The 15219-nt window shown below is 44.5% G+C and overlaps 1 protein-coding gene across 5 annotated transcripts in view; it reads left to right on the forward strand.

The window, feature by feature from the left end:
- The first annotated feature begins 2747 nt into the window (after positions 1-2747).
- kank1a (KN motif and ankyrin repeat domains 1a) overlaps positions 2748-15219 on the forward strand; it is a 441925-nt gene continuing 429453 nt past the window's right edge. For 3 of the 5 annotated variants that reach the window (XM_072516870.1, XM_072516869.1, XM_072516874.1), the window contains exon 1: positions 2748-2871. The gene's annotated coding sequence lies outside the window, so the exon portion shown is untranslated. The remainder of the gene's footprint in view (positions 2872-15219) is intronic. The other 2 variants (XM_072516872.1, XM_072516871.1) reach the window with 2 other exon arrangements.

The raw sequence follows: 15219 nt of genomic DNA on the forward strand, positions 1-15219 counted from the left end.
CGGGCCAGGGTTTAGAGAACCCCAAAGTGTATTATGGAGTTCACCTGACCCATAAATTTGAATAGATTTTGGTTATGAGGAGAACAAGGACCCACTTTGCAGGTGTGGTGCAACAGAGAGCTAAAGTATGTTTAAACAAAAACAATGTTTATTCTATGAATCCAGTTAACATTTTTAAACACACAGAGTAAACATTTTAGCAACTATCAACGCAAATATTCCCCCCAAAGAATACAGTACTCTATACGTAACCTGTAACCTTTCCTTGCAACATCCATAAGACAAAAGACCCTTTTTACAGAGAGACAGCCGGTTTAAATTCTTTACTGAGAGCAGTTATCACTGTTAAATTAGCAGTGATCTGAAGGCATTCTTTTCATACAGAGAGAGACCAGAATTACAACTTGTTTCTCTGGATGCAGCTCCCAATCTGCAAAACGAAACCAAACACACCCTGTAGCTGCCAGCCCAAAGCAAAAGTAAAACAGACATCCCAGCTCCACCCACACTCTGACATCACTGTAGCTATTTGAGAAACCCCATTTCTTAAAGGTACATCCACTACAGCTATTTGATAAACACCTATTTCTTAAAGTACTCTCACGGGACATTAAGCCAAGGAGGAGTAAAGGAGTATTGTATTATAATCCATTTTTTCATGTTTAACAACTGTCTTTTTTTTTGTTGTTAACACAAAGTAATGGTCCTTTGACTCTGTTCCTCCACATTTGATAAAAAAGGTAACAGTTACGGCCTTTTGAGCCAGGGTTCCATTGCTCCTTCTTTACTATTACATTAGCAGCTTCCTCTTCTCCAGTGAACATCGATGCAGAACATGTAGTATCTCAGTCACCTCCTCAGTCTCCAGTAAAAAATACCTCTTATTGGTCCCAAATTACCCCACCCTTTTTTGACAGCGTTTTTAACATTTATATTTTTTTATAAAAGATCTAAAATTAGCCTCTAATCTATTAATAATCTCTCTTTGCCCTCCTTATTTCCAGTATAGTTCTCCTCTGTACATTGTACTGCCAGCTTGCTGCTCAACTATGTTATTTCCTGCATTACAGCAGTGACCACACTTCAAAAGTAGTTCATGGGTTAGAAGGCGTTTTGGGATGTCCTCTGAAAGGTACTATATAAATGTAAATATTTATTTCATCTGTCATGAGCCTCCATTTTCTGTCTCATTTTAATCTCTAACTTTAGTCATCCAGGCATCTCTAACTTTGAATGCCTTCTTTCTCCCTCCTCGAACCATCTCCTCTTTGAATGTGACCTGCTCCATTTGTTCAATTATTGTTCCACCAGCTAATTTTTTATTCTAATCCACCCAGGCCAGACCATTATTCAGCTCACTGAAGTTAGTCCTCCTCCAATTAAAACTTAGAAACCCACGCAGCCTTGTCCATGTGGTGTTTAGACATTCTTCCCATGTCTGCTCCTCCCACAGTCCAAAGCTGTGTAGGTTGGGTGGATTGGCCACACTTTGGAGGTTCACCAACAAAACAGAAGGAAACAAACTGAGGGACAAAGCAAAAAAGGACCGCTCCTGTTAGGGGCACTGGCCGAACATAACAAAGATCAACGGAAACTTTAAATAAGCATCAAATAAGAATGCAATTAAAGGCGTCAATAAAGCACCTCAACCCTGCAGTGCCCACCGCGTGTTGGCCATGCTAAATTGCCCCATAGTGTCCAAAGATGTGAAGGTTAGGTGGGGTTATGGGAATGGGGGAAGCAGGGGGGCTGGGGCTAGGTAAGCTCCTCGGACATTCGGTGCAGACCCGATGGGTTGAATGGCCTCCTTCTGCACTGTAGAGATTCAATGATAATGTGCAAACTCCACACAGTCACCCAAGGGCTGAATCTAACCTGGGTCCCTAGCGCTGTGAGGCAGCAGTGCTAACCACTGTGCCACCATGTCACCCTTGCCCTGTTTAAAAAAATTATATATGGTGCTGCACGGTAGCACAGTGGTTAGCACTGCTGCTTCACAGCTCCAGGGTCCAGGTTCGATTCCCGCACTGACTGCGTGGTGTCTGCACGTTCTCCCCGTAGCGGCGTGGGTTTCCTCCAGGTGCTCCGGTTTCCTCCCACAGTCCAAAGATGTGCAGGTTAGGTGGATTGGCCATGCTAAATTGTCCTTAGTGTCCTAAAAGGTTCGGTGGGGTTACTGGTTTGCAGTGATAGGGTGGAGGTGTGGGCTTGGATAGAGTGCCCTTTCCAAGGGCCGGTGCAGACTCGATGGGCCGAATGGCCTCCTTCTGCACTGTAAATTCTATGATTCTATGATGATGTGTTCCCAAATTTTGTCTCGTGAATAAGTGTTCCACGTGCCCCACCTTGTTCCTGTACCAGATTGGACTGGGAAATACACTGAGCTGGATCTGGAGAGTTCTGTTGCACACGTATAAAGAATCGCTCTTTGCTATTCACACTGGACTGCAGGACATATTGGGATAATTGAGGTCTTCCACCTACTCTGAAGCTGTTGCATCTGGCTGTATTTTGCTTGCAAATTTGCACCTTCTTACTATTAACAATGTAAATTAAAAGAAACGTGTATACAGTTCTCCCTCGTTCTCCCGAGACCTATGTGCTGAGTTTATTTGGCTTTCTCAGGTTCGATGCTGTTGCACTCCATCTCCCACAGTTCCCAAGGGAGTTGAGTGTTCATGCGCATTGCCAGCCCGGAGTCCTGTGTGTACAAAGCATCGAGACTGGGATCTTCATTCTGGTTTCGGTTACAAACGGGGGAGGTTGTTGCGAGCGGGGTGGGGGTGAAAAGGAATAAAGTTACTGCTCTTTTGGAGAAAGCTGACTTCATTGTTTGCAGCGAGCCAGGACAGTTTGTTTCGGAGAGTTTTGGTAAGTTTGTTGTAGTTTGGAAATAGTTGCGGCACTTGGTGTTCTGTTTTACGGTGGATTATCAGCTGGAGCTTGCATGGACTTGGGGTGTGAGAGGGGTATGAAGAAATGCAGTTTTGTCCAAATGCAATTTGTATTTTTATTGGTTACTGCTGGGTGTGTTTTGCAACGCCGTTTTCAGAAATGAAACAATTTGCACCCGTCTTCCAAAGTTCAACGTTGAAGGGGAGCGTACGGTAATATATATATATATATATATATATCATGTGTTTCATTTTCCAAATGAGGCCATTGTTTTCCCCTTCATGTTCGAACCTCAGGAGCTGGGTGGTTTGGGCCACAGTGAATCGTGAATATTCATGTTGTGGAAACAAGTGTTTGCCCTGAGTGGGAGAAGCCAGTTGATGTGGACGGGAACACGTCCCAGTGACAAAGCAACAGCAGTGAACCTGTGAACATGCTTCTCTCCTCTCCTCTCCTCCAAGGGTGTCCTGTTACAAGGGAAACGTTCCACTTGGAGCCAGGCGAGGAATTGCCTTATCTTTTGAAGTTTGATCTTGTAGGTTCGGGTATTTCTCTTATTATTTTAATTTTAAAACTCTTTTTCCAATTGACTCTTTATCAAAGTAACACTCGGATAATTCTCAATGACTCATTTTGTAACAAGATTGGAATCGCCAGTTATATTCAATTAAAAATTAATGCAGGATATGCATTGGAAACCTATCTAAGCATTCTTTATTTTTAAACCAGTATTTAAAAAGAAAATCCGTGCAGAAATATAAGACACTTTTTTTTCTTTCCCTTTTTGTTTTGATTGCAGTTCTACGATGAATGTCTGTGGTATCCCCGCATGTTAACACCCCCACACACTAGGACTTGATTGACAGTGTCATTTCCAGTAAAAGGCAAATAGTTTAACTGCGGTCACTTTCTAACTTTTCCTGGTTAATGATGGGTTGTGTTTGTTAGATGGTATTGTCAAATTCTGTCCTTTCAACAACTCGAGTTTTTGTTGTTGCGATACTTGCAAGCCCTTTAATTTTAGCTAAATTATGGTGGTGATAGTTCACTGGTTCTGCAGCTGTACTTTTTGAAGTGATCACTGCAGGTGTTTGGCACGGCTATTGTAGTCACCTGCAAGAGAATGAAAGGGAAACTTTTGTGAAGGTTAACCATTTGGGCAGCAAATGGGATACATGTTGAGGAGCGGTAGTTTGGGCGTTCACTGTGCAACTTGTGAAAAGCATAAGGTATAAATAGGGGATTGCAACATGAGTAACTTATTACTGTGCAAAACATCATTCCCCAATGTTTCTTGCATGTGAAGAAGTGGTGAATCTTTTTGGGCAGCCACTGAAAGTGATATTGTATGCTGTGAAGGATCTGAGAAGCAAAATATGGGGGAGAAATAAGTAACACTATTTGAGATGACATGGTTAACAAATTGCACAACATTACACTTGGCATTGTCTGAATTCCTTGATTAGATTGCTGCCTTGTAATCTACACCCGTTGGGGATCTTAAACACACAATAGATGAGGCATAAATCACAATGGTGCGTTAAGTTTTTTTTTCCCTACTGTTTGCCCTTTATGACCAGTGTTTTCCAGCTATAATTCCAAAGGACAATACACTTGATAGTCACCAGTGACCTTTGCTGGCCTTGCTAGTGTAAGTGAGGGCTGGTTTAGCTCAGACAGCTGGTTCGTGACACAGAGCGAGACCAGCAACACGGGTTAAATTCCCGTACCGGCTGAGGTTATTCATGAGCCTTCTCAACCTTGCCACACGTCTGAGGTGTGGTGATCCTCAGGTTACATCACCACAAGTCAGCTCCCCCCTTCATTGGGGAAAGCAGCCTATGGTCATCTTGGATTATGGTGACTTTAGTGTAAGTATCAGATTCCATGCCTGGCGAAAATGGAGTCTATTTTAGTTTATGTCGTGAATAGTGGAAAGTTTCTTCTCGTTGACTGTTCATTTCCAGCTCAGACTGATGAAGAAGGAAATTAATTTTGGTTGTAAAGATAATGAGCTATTGGACAGGATTTATTGACCACTCCGCTGCGTGTTTTTTGGCAGCGGAGGTGGCCTGCCAGTGGGATCTATCGGTGCACTCGTTGTCTGGAAACCCGTGCGCAGGTGTAGGACCAGATTTTCCCACCGGCGTGAACAGCTGGTAAATCCTGCCCAGAAACACTCATTCCAGTTTGGATGGCAAGTTTATATAATGTGGAATCAACTAGTTCAACTGGTGGCACACGTGACTCTTGAGTTGGATGACTGTTGATTCAAGCCCATCTATGAATTGCTGCATAATCCATGATGACACTTGATTGCATTGTTTGGTGTTGGTTTATCGATTTGGAGCATGAAGCCAGAAATCTGTTTAGGTTGGTAGAAAAGAAATGGATAGCACAATTTAAAATACCAATTTTCCTCTAACCAACATCTCAAAACAGATCAATTGGGTTGTAATTTTTTTTTGTTTGGGTTAATGTGGTATACGAGTAGGATGCTGCACTTATTTCTATTACCTGCCTTAGTTGTTTGTTAGATTAAGGGACAAAGAACAATCCGTCTTGAATACCGTTTTTCCCACAGCACTGTTGCTTCACAGGGTCCCAGGTTCGATTCCGGGTTTGGGTCATTGTCTGTGTGGAGTCTGAATGTTCTCCCTGTGTCTGCGAGGGTTTCCTCCCACAAGTCCCGAAATATGTGCTAATTGGTAATTTGGACATTCTGAATTCTCCCTCAGTGTACCCGAACAAGTGCCGGAATATGGTGACTGGGGCTTTTCCCAGTAACTTCATTGCAGTGCTAATGTAAGCCTACTTGTGACAATAAATATTATTATTAATAAGGGGAGAAGATGGGGCCAGTACCAAGGGGAATGACCATGGTGGGAAAGAATAAAGGTTAAGACAAAGGGGGTGATGTTGAGGTTGTGATGGATAGCTTGGTAGTTTTAAGAGTTGACCGTGCCAAGTTAATATATTTAACTATGTATAGCTTGGCACAAGAAATAAAACCATCCAGGTTTCTAAAGTTAATATGTAAAGGGTTAGTTTTATTACTTTAAAAAATCACTCTGTTGAAGATGCAGAATGTTTAAAATGTGCAATTCACAACCTTGATGACAAAGTGATTAGCACTGCTGCATCACAGTGCCAGACCCGGGTTCGATTCCAGCTTTGGGTGACCGAATAGAGTTTGTTCATTTCAACGTGAGTTTCCTCCAGATGCTCCGGTTTCCTCCGACAGTCTAAAGATGTGCAGGTTACGTGGATTGGCCATAATTAATGTGTGGGGCTATGGGATAGGGCGCAGTGTTAATGTAAGCCTACTTGTGACACTAATAAAGATTATTTCTATTATTGCGGCACCGCGTCCTCTTTTCCACCCCACCCAATCTTTCAGCCAGTCCTATCCCTCCATGTCTCCGTGATAACAATAATATGTTCCCATGTATTAATTACATGGAAAACAGTTCATGGGCCTTACCCATAAGACTCCTTGCATTAAAATAAGTGCCAGCCAGCTTTGCCATGTTCCCTTGTGCCTCAACATATCTTTTGCTCTGCCTTCCAGACTGACTTGGTTTTTCTTCTATATTTGGCTGTGTATCACCCCCCCCCTCCTCTTACTGAACTTCCACACTGTGACCCATCCCCCTGCCAAATTCTTGAGTGAGGTGCACTCTGGGGTTTGCCTAAATACCTGCCTGATCTTCCCCCTTCTGCCTGGTGGTCACTCATTCCCTCTCTGACTGCACTTCCTTAAGCTGCAGGGTGACCATGTCAAAAAATGAGCTATCCCTGAACCTCGGCCTTGTGGATGCATTGCTGTGCCTCCAGCTAACGCTCATGCTCCAGGCCATGTAAAATTCAGGTGGGGGGTTGGGTGGGGTGGGGGGGGTTAGGTTAGCGTAGATTCGGGGGTTAATTAATGGTAGGACCTGAGGACCTGTGGGGGAGGGATGTGGCATTTGCACTGTTTATATTTTTATGTACATTGTTTATATTGCTACTGTTACAATGCCAAAAAAAATCCTCAATAAAATATTTATTACAAATAATAAATATGAGTAGCAGAGTTTGCGTGGAGGTAGAGGTTAAAGGAGGGCAGCAGAGGTGAATTTGGGAGCAAAACCAAGGTGCACTCAAGTGATCAGGACATCTTGTTTTCCTGATGGTAAGTGAAGGAGTGATTTTGACAGGTGTGGGTGTAGCCAGTGCATCATCTTGGACACAGTAATGCATAATTTTTTGTGAAGAAATGTACATTCCTTCTGAAAACGTGCATTTAATTTTATTTAATTAATGGGATGTGGGCATCACTGGCAAGATCAATATTGCCCATTCCTAATGGCCTTCTAAGGTCTAACTGCTATTGCCTTTGTGATGATGTAGGTACATCTACTATCGGGGAAGGTGGTGGGATTTTAACTGCAACAGTGAAGACCTAGTGATCATAGCTGAATTCTAGGGTGGTGTTTGACTTTGAAGTAAGTGGGGATGGTGTTCCTATGTGCATGCTTTTCTTGATGGTAGAGATTGAGTTTGGAAGGTGCTGTATGGAGTTATTGCAGTGCACCTTGCAGATGTTGCACACTGGTTGGTTTAGCACAGGGGCTGGTTTAGCACAGGGCTAAATCGCTGGCTTTGAAAGCAGACCAAGGCAGGCCAGCAGCACGGTTCAATTCCCGTCCCAGCCTCCCCGAACAGGCGCCGGAATGTGGCGACTAGGGGCTTTTCACAGTAATTTAATTTGAAGCCTACTTGTGACAATAAGTGATTTTCATTTCATTTCATTTAGTTTCTCACTGACACTGCCTGTGGTGGAGGGAGTCAATATTTAAGGTAGTGGATGGGATGCCGATCAAGTGGGCTATTTAACTACATAGTTTTTGGAGCTGCACTTGCATATCATATTTCAGTACATTTTACTTTGTAGGTGGTGGACAGGCTTTGGGGAATTGGGAGCTGAGTTGCTCTGTGCGTAACCCTTAATGTCTGATCTGGTCCAAAAGCCACAGTATTTCTTTGACCAGGAATGTAACTGAATGATAACTCCCAAGAATCTTGATGACAGGGGTTCACTGTAGTGTTGTTGAGCATCAGGAGGATTTGGTTTGATTCTCCTTCATTGGATAGATAAATAGCTAAAGCCCAAAACTGAGTCAGGGAAGACTGTCCTTGTCCCAGTGAATTGAAGGGGAGATCAGGTCAGTAATTCAATCCTAGGGAGTGGGGGTTTTGGTCATAATACTGGGCTGTAGTTGACATAGTTATTCGGGAGGCATCTGCATGCAATAGAGCGGTAGTAGGCAGTGTAGGGGTGGGCACTAAGTTGCATGGCAGATTTCGCTATATGTCACTGTGCAGTAGGCCTCAAGATGGGCAGTGGCAAAGTCCTTATGGGGTATGGACACAGTCACCTTAAATGATTCAAGGATAGAATGGGGATGACTACCATAATGACTATGGCAGTATGGATGATGGGTGGAGGGACTGAGTTATTGGGAGGGAGAGAAAATTGTGCATTATGCTCCTCTAGGAGGGTCACCCAGGGAGGGTCAAACCTGGTCTGGTTGTACAAGCTTAGATCCGCTATCTTGTAACCTAAAGCTGTGGTGCAGTAGAAAATGATAATACTTTTGTGGGGTGAGACTTTGGGGCTCCCGAGAGGAGTGATCACAACACTGGGCTGACTTGAGGGGCGCCCAAATGAGGAGGAATGCACAGCTGCAACGTGTCAGGAGCATTTTAATAACAAAGATGCGTTCCAGAGCCTTAATTTATAAAACTAATTCAAACTAGATTAATTTCAATTCTTGTGTAGAAATTCCCCAGTGTCACAGATCCAAAACCTGGTGGACTACTGGACAAGCTGTATCTCTGAACCTTGCAGCCGCCATGTTCAGAGATATGGAAACCCTCGACCGGCCTAAAATCTTATTCCTTCTCTAAACATTTGCCCTTGTGTTTGTGCATTCCAAAGGATGTAGTTCTAGAGTATACTGGATGAGGATTCCAGCACCTGAGATAAAAGCAGCACATCAAGCTCTCCTCCAAAGCAACTATAAGATGCCGCATTAGGTCTTGGAGTAGGATAGGGACAGGGGGTGGGGGCGCAATACTTTGTTCCTGAAAACAGTCATTCTGCTGCCAAAGAATTTTTGCAATGAAGTGCCTCAACTGAATCTAACCCCTTGAAATCAGTCACTCACTAGTCACAGACAGCAAGAGGGGCTTTCAAGGCTGATGCTCACTCGTGTTTTTCTTCCGTATTCCAGCAGAGCGGGTGAATGGTGTATTTAACATAAAGGCAGGTGTGCATGTGAGGTGGGACTAGCCACCATGTTCCAGGAGGATGATGACCAGATGCAGTGATTGTGCTCTCGGGTGACTGGTCTTCATGCTGTGCCCACATTAACCCCTACATTGCTATCCTTCTGACCATCCACTTCAATTGGATGCACATTAGGATCACCCTTTGAAGGGTGATGAGCACTCTGGAGCATGTTGCTGAGCTGAAATGTAGTACTAACTGCAGGAGGGCCTCCTGGCATCACATGTCGGGTGGTGCAGCCACTTCAAGCATCTCACCACCATCCCTGTTGCTACAGCAGAATACTACAAGAGGCCGGAGCTGCAATGCAATCCTATTGCACTTGAGGGTGTATGCCTTCAGTCTGACGCCGAGGCGTCTAGGAGAGGACTTCCAGCTGTGGGTCAATGCAGAAGACCACTGAATGTTCAACATCGTTGATAATAAAGACCACATGTCGGCTGCATTCCATCCTTGTTCCTATCCCATTTCCACCCTCTGCATTGTCATCACATTTGGCTAACATATGCACATCGAGATCAGGGTCAACAGTTAAGTGATCCCAACACGCCATCTGAAATTAGCATCACAGAGCTTGCTGAGGATTTAGGTGAGGAATGAAAAAATGAAATGAAAATCGCTTATTGTCACAAGTAGGCTTCAAATGAAGTTACTGTGAAAAGCCCCTAGTCGCCACATTCCGGCGCCTGTTCGGGAAGGCTGGGACGGGAATTGAACCGTGCTGCTGGCCTGCAGATGAGCCTCCATCTTGGTCTGCTTTCAAAGCCAGCGATTTAGCCGTGTGCTGAACCAGCCCCACTCCAAATGCACTTTCTAAATGCACTCCAGAACTGCGGCCCAGCACTGCATCCCTACATGTCCACAGTGGCCTTGTGGGTACAATAAAAGTTGCTAACGGTAGACGTTGTAGATGAGTATCAGGGCAAAAATGTCAGCAAAGATCAGAGCTTGGGAACATTGAGGTGGGAAGGTGCACACTAATATTGGAGAGCTGTGCAGATTTTCACTTGTCTGGTCAGCAACCCAGAATCCAGACATGAGAACACACAACTTGGCATGGGCAAATAAATTGCACACCCTCCTAACTGGGAGAGTTCATGAATATCAAGGAAAGAATACCAGTCTCCACGTGCATCTGCATTTCTCCTTCGACACCACACCTTTACGTTTCCACATTGCAGATGAGCCTCCATCTTGCACAGTCAGGAATTAACATCACTTGAACCCACACAGCATGTCTTAAGATGTCCTGCACAAGCAGACTTTAGATTGCAGGTGATACTTCGCTGATGTCAGGAATGAGCTGACACTCGCTAAGATGGCTGCACATAATGTGACCTGAGCCAAATGATGCGTGGGGGGAGGGAACATGGTGTGAGACATGATTGACCACTGCTCGGCTTACAGAAGAGGCATACATGAGAGATGTAGAATGACTGCAATTCTGTATGTTTGTTGTTGGAAATTGTGTACATCTGGTGAACGCCCTGTAAATCTGGGCAGCACGGTAGCACGGTTAGCACAGTTGCTCCCAGGTTCGATTCCTGGCTTGGGTCACTGTCTGTGTACAGTCTGATGTTCTCCCCGTGTCTACATGGGTTTCCTCCGGATGCTCCGGTTTCGATGTGCAGATTAGGTGGATTGGCCATGCTAAATTGCCCTTGGTGTCCAAACAGGTAACGCAGGGTTACTGAGTTACGGGGATAGGGTGGAAGCGTGGGCTTAAGCAGGGTGCTCTTTCCAAGGGCTGGTGCAGACTCGATGGGCTGAATGTCCTCCTTCTGCACTGTAAATTCTATGATTCTATGATAACTGTTGTGCTAGTATTTTTTTCATCTTTCTAACTTTACTGCTACGTCATGGTGCATCTCCAACATCCACAGTGGAGGTGGAGGACGCTTGCTGACTGCTGCACCCTATTGTCTGTCTTTGGATGTCTATCTGGAGGGCTGTGAGCTGGAGGACTCCAGGTGCTTTGGGTGTCCAGCTGTAGGGCAGGTACACCCTCCGTATGTGGATTTGAAACTGATGGGGTCACAGGCAGAGGGGATCGGGCTGTAACACCTGGGTAGTGGCCCCGTGGGATCCAACTGTTCTGCGTGCCCGAGGACACCTGACTGACTGAAGGAGAAGGGGCACCTAGAGTGAGAACTAAGTGCCCTGGCCCCCCATAGGTGCTGCTGGATGCCACCAGTGCCTACAGCTATGGAATAGAACTCCTGCAGTAGGTGCTGTGTCCTGGGCCAGGATCTCCTGGCAGCTGCCACCCTACCTATGTTGACCTCTGCACTGGCATGCTTACTCACTCACCTTGGACTCTCCCGTTGTGCGTTGCGATCTGCGGAATGCATCTGACAGCCCTGCCTGAAGTTCCTGTGACAGTCGCTGCAGCTCCAAGTTGGGACTGAGTCCACAGGCTGGTATCTGATTGAGACTTGGCAGAATCGTTGCCTCCAGCAATCTTCCCCTCCCAAGTGTTGGTGACCTTGGATTGTCCTGGCTCTGCCTCTGGTGGAGCAGAATCAGCTCTGCACTCAGCAGATTGTCACCATGCCTGCTCTAGACCTAGATATGTCTGTACTGCTGACCTTGCCATGATGATCCTGGTCCTTTCCAGCGCACACTTTTAGGGAGTGAGGACCTTAAGCTCAGGCATCCCACAAGCAACCTGGGACCTCTCCCTCTTACGGGTAAGCTTGTCCTGCATAAAGACAAATGGCATGAATGTGATCAGGACACATGCCAAGGTAGATGATGATGTTTGGCTTGTGTAGATGCTGAGTGAAGCTGTACATTGGATGAGTACATGAGCGGCGCAGGATGTGAGCACCGATGGAGACGTCCATGTGTGATACTGATGTGCTTTGAGCTGGCAGTGTGTGAAATCCCTGTGGAGACTCATCCTGCCAATATGGGCTTGTGTAAATGTGAGTTGATTGATGAGATGTACGAACGGATGAGATCATTCATCCTCTTCCTGCACTGGATTTTATGAATGGGTTGAGTTGGCACTGGCTGTTACCTCCCAAGCTGCCGTTCCGGTTTTATTTTGTTGGATCATGGCGGTTGAGTGCCTGTCAGCGACCCTTGATGACGGCGGCGTCCAGATTGACCAGGGAAACATCGCTAAACTTGGCTGTAGTCTCCCTTTTGGGGCACATTTCTCTGCAGCCGTCCTGGGCTGCAGACATTGAGAAGGCTACAGATTAATATAAGACGTAGGAGCAGAATTAGGCCACTTGGCCCATCGAGTCTGCTCTGCCATTCAATCACGGCTGATATTTTCTCATCCCCATTCTCCATCCCCATCCCCAATATGGTGCGCTCTCTCACCTGCTTGGGTCGTGAAATGTTGACGAATCATAGGCTGCCTGCCTGTACAAGTTTCCTGTTAATCATTTAATGAAGTGAGAAGCGGACAGTTCGGCCAATAGGAAAACCATTGCTTTTCCTACCCACAACCACACTTGGTACATGGAGTGGAAAATCATGCCCTTTTTATGTGAGGAAATATTTCCTAACATCTTGTTTATAGTTGCAATTTAACTGACTAGATTCTGGGTTTACTTGTGCCTTTCTCAAGTACATTTTAAAACCAACTCCAAAGCTTCCTATCTAGTCTTTTTAAAAACCTAGGTTTTTCCCATTCTTCTCATTAATCAGACCCTTGCTACAAGAGACCAGACGACTTTCCACAGTGTCCAGTGTTTGAATGTTAACCAGGGCTGATCGCTCCACTCCAGATTCTGTATGGACTGAGTGTAAAAGAATTTTAGTCGTGATTTGCTCCGCTTGTATCAACACTTGGCTTCACACTCTGTTTCAGCACCATTCATGGGAGTACATATATGTCAGCTTGTATTTTTTTATGTCCAGCGTTTTGCTCTGTTGCCTTGCCTTCTTTATAGTTCTCCTAGTTTTGCACTAATTTGACTGCTTTGCATTGACTTTCTGAATCCAAGTAATTGTGTAAATCATCAGCAGAAATGATGGAATGTTATCTGTAGTAAGTTTCATAATTATTTTATGTAATGGTTGTAAGACTATTGCTGCAGTTGTGTTGCCCATTTTAAGAATCTGGCCTCATTTCGGTCTGTTTTCTCTCTACCAGTACAAATCCAGTGTCCAGTGACTCCCTCAGTCAGTGCCCAATGAACTTCTGCCACCCACCCCCACACACTCTCTCGCACTCAGAATAATTGCATCCATCTTCTATCTGGGGAGACAGTCAATTGCATCTGTTTCATTTATATTACAATCATTGATTTTTCTTTTGGTTTCCCCTACTGTGAACCTACCACATTCCACTCTGCCTGCCTTGAATATTTAGACATGTTTGTTAGGTATGTTTAAGCCCAGTGTTCTCAGGCGCTCAACTTTGATTTCAGAAATGGTGGATACCTAGGAGCAAGTTAGCAGTATAATTAACTTGCATTGTTTAGATTATGTTATAGGGAAAGAATCTTAACTGACAATTTTTTTGAAATGGGACTTCCCTTCAGATTTCAAATATAATGTTGTGTTTGTTTGTTTTATTTGTATAGGCATGTGTCTCCTAGCATGTCTATAAGCCAAGGGACGCCATGAAGCGTGTGACTGTACAGATAGCTTTAAGACCTTTTCCAATGGTATTTTTGGTCCATTACTAGGACATTTAACAACCTGGACTTGCATGTTCACGTACATGTGTGTATGATTGTTTAGCACAGTGAGCTAAACAGCTGGCTTGTAATGCAGAACAATGCCAGCAGCACGGGTTCCATTCCTGTACCAACCTCCCTGAACAGGCGCTGGAATGTGGCTCTGTTCCTCTAGAGACTACAACAGAAATGAAAGCCCTGGGTATAGTGTAATAAAGGTTGAAGACAGAAAAGCAAGTTTGACGTAAAGGGAAAAATTGCTGCATTTTAAAGGGAAAATAGTGCTGACAGACTGTGCACTTGAGTGAAGGAAAAATGATGAGTTGCACCTACAGATCTTTTATATATTTAAAAAAAAAAGAAAAATACCAATGGAATAGTTCTATGCAGAGGGGCAAACAAGTGTTCAATTTGTAGATGTTGGCTAGGGCACTGTTTTGAGTATGATTTGCAGTCTGGATACAATAGCTGGTTTAGCTACCAACAGCTGGTTTAGCTCAGTGGGCTAGACAGCTGGTTTGTGATTCAGAACCAGGCCAACAGCGCGGGTTCAATTCCCAAACCGGCTGAGAATTCTGAATTCTCCCTCTGAGTACCCGAACAGGCGATGGAATGTGACGACTAGGGGCTTTTCATAGTAACTTCATTGCAGTGTTAATGTAAGCCTACTTGTGACAATAAAGATTATTTACATTAGAGGAATGCATGAGGACGATGTGTATGCCTGGAACCTTTGTGTTGGGTGGGAGCGCCTGTAGAAATGGTTTTAAAAACTGTACAGGACCCAATCTTGTGTAGCGTTCATACCTTGCCCTGTGCTTCTCCAGTGGCTGTACTGCTTACTGAAAGAAATTGGAGCAAAAGGGTGAATATTTTAGCCCTACCCTTGGTCAGGAAACAGCAAGATGTTGAGGGCAGTCAGGTTTCTTAAAACTGGGAGCTAGGAGGGTCTGAGGCAAGTAGTTATTGAAGAAAAGTTTGATCGCATTTTGCTTAGGAAGTAAGAACTCTCCCCTATCTCCTGTATGTTAACCTTTTCTGTGAAGTAAAGTAGCTTATTGTTTCATATTGGGTCCTGTCTCAGTAAATGTGTTATTTGTACTGCTTTCAGGGAGATTTTAGGAAGTTTTATTTTGTAAATAGCTTAAATATCTAGCCCGGGCCACCACTGGGCCGCTATTATAGCTTTTGGGTTGCATTGTTTTTGTATTTGTTCCGTTTGTTCAAAAGGCATTTGGACCACCATAGAAACATCCAATGTCACTTGAGTTGGAGAAGGTAGCTACAACAAATCCAAATTAGCAACAGTTGGTTTTTGCAAAAGATTAATCTTGGAAGTTACTGATTAAA

This window comes from Scyliorhinus torazame, chromosome 9 (genome assembly GCF_047496885.1).
Source record: "Scyliorhinus torazame isolate Kashiwa2021f chromosome 9, sScyTor2.1, whole genome shotgun sequence".
NCBI lineage: Eukaryota > Metazoa > Chordata > Chondrichthyes > Carcharhiniformes > Scyliorhinidae > Scyliorhinus > Scyliorhinus torazame.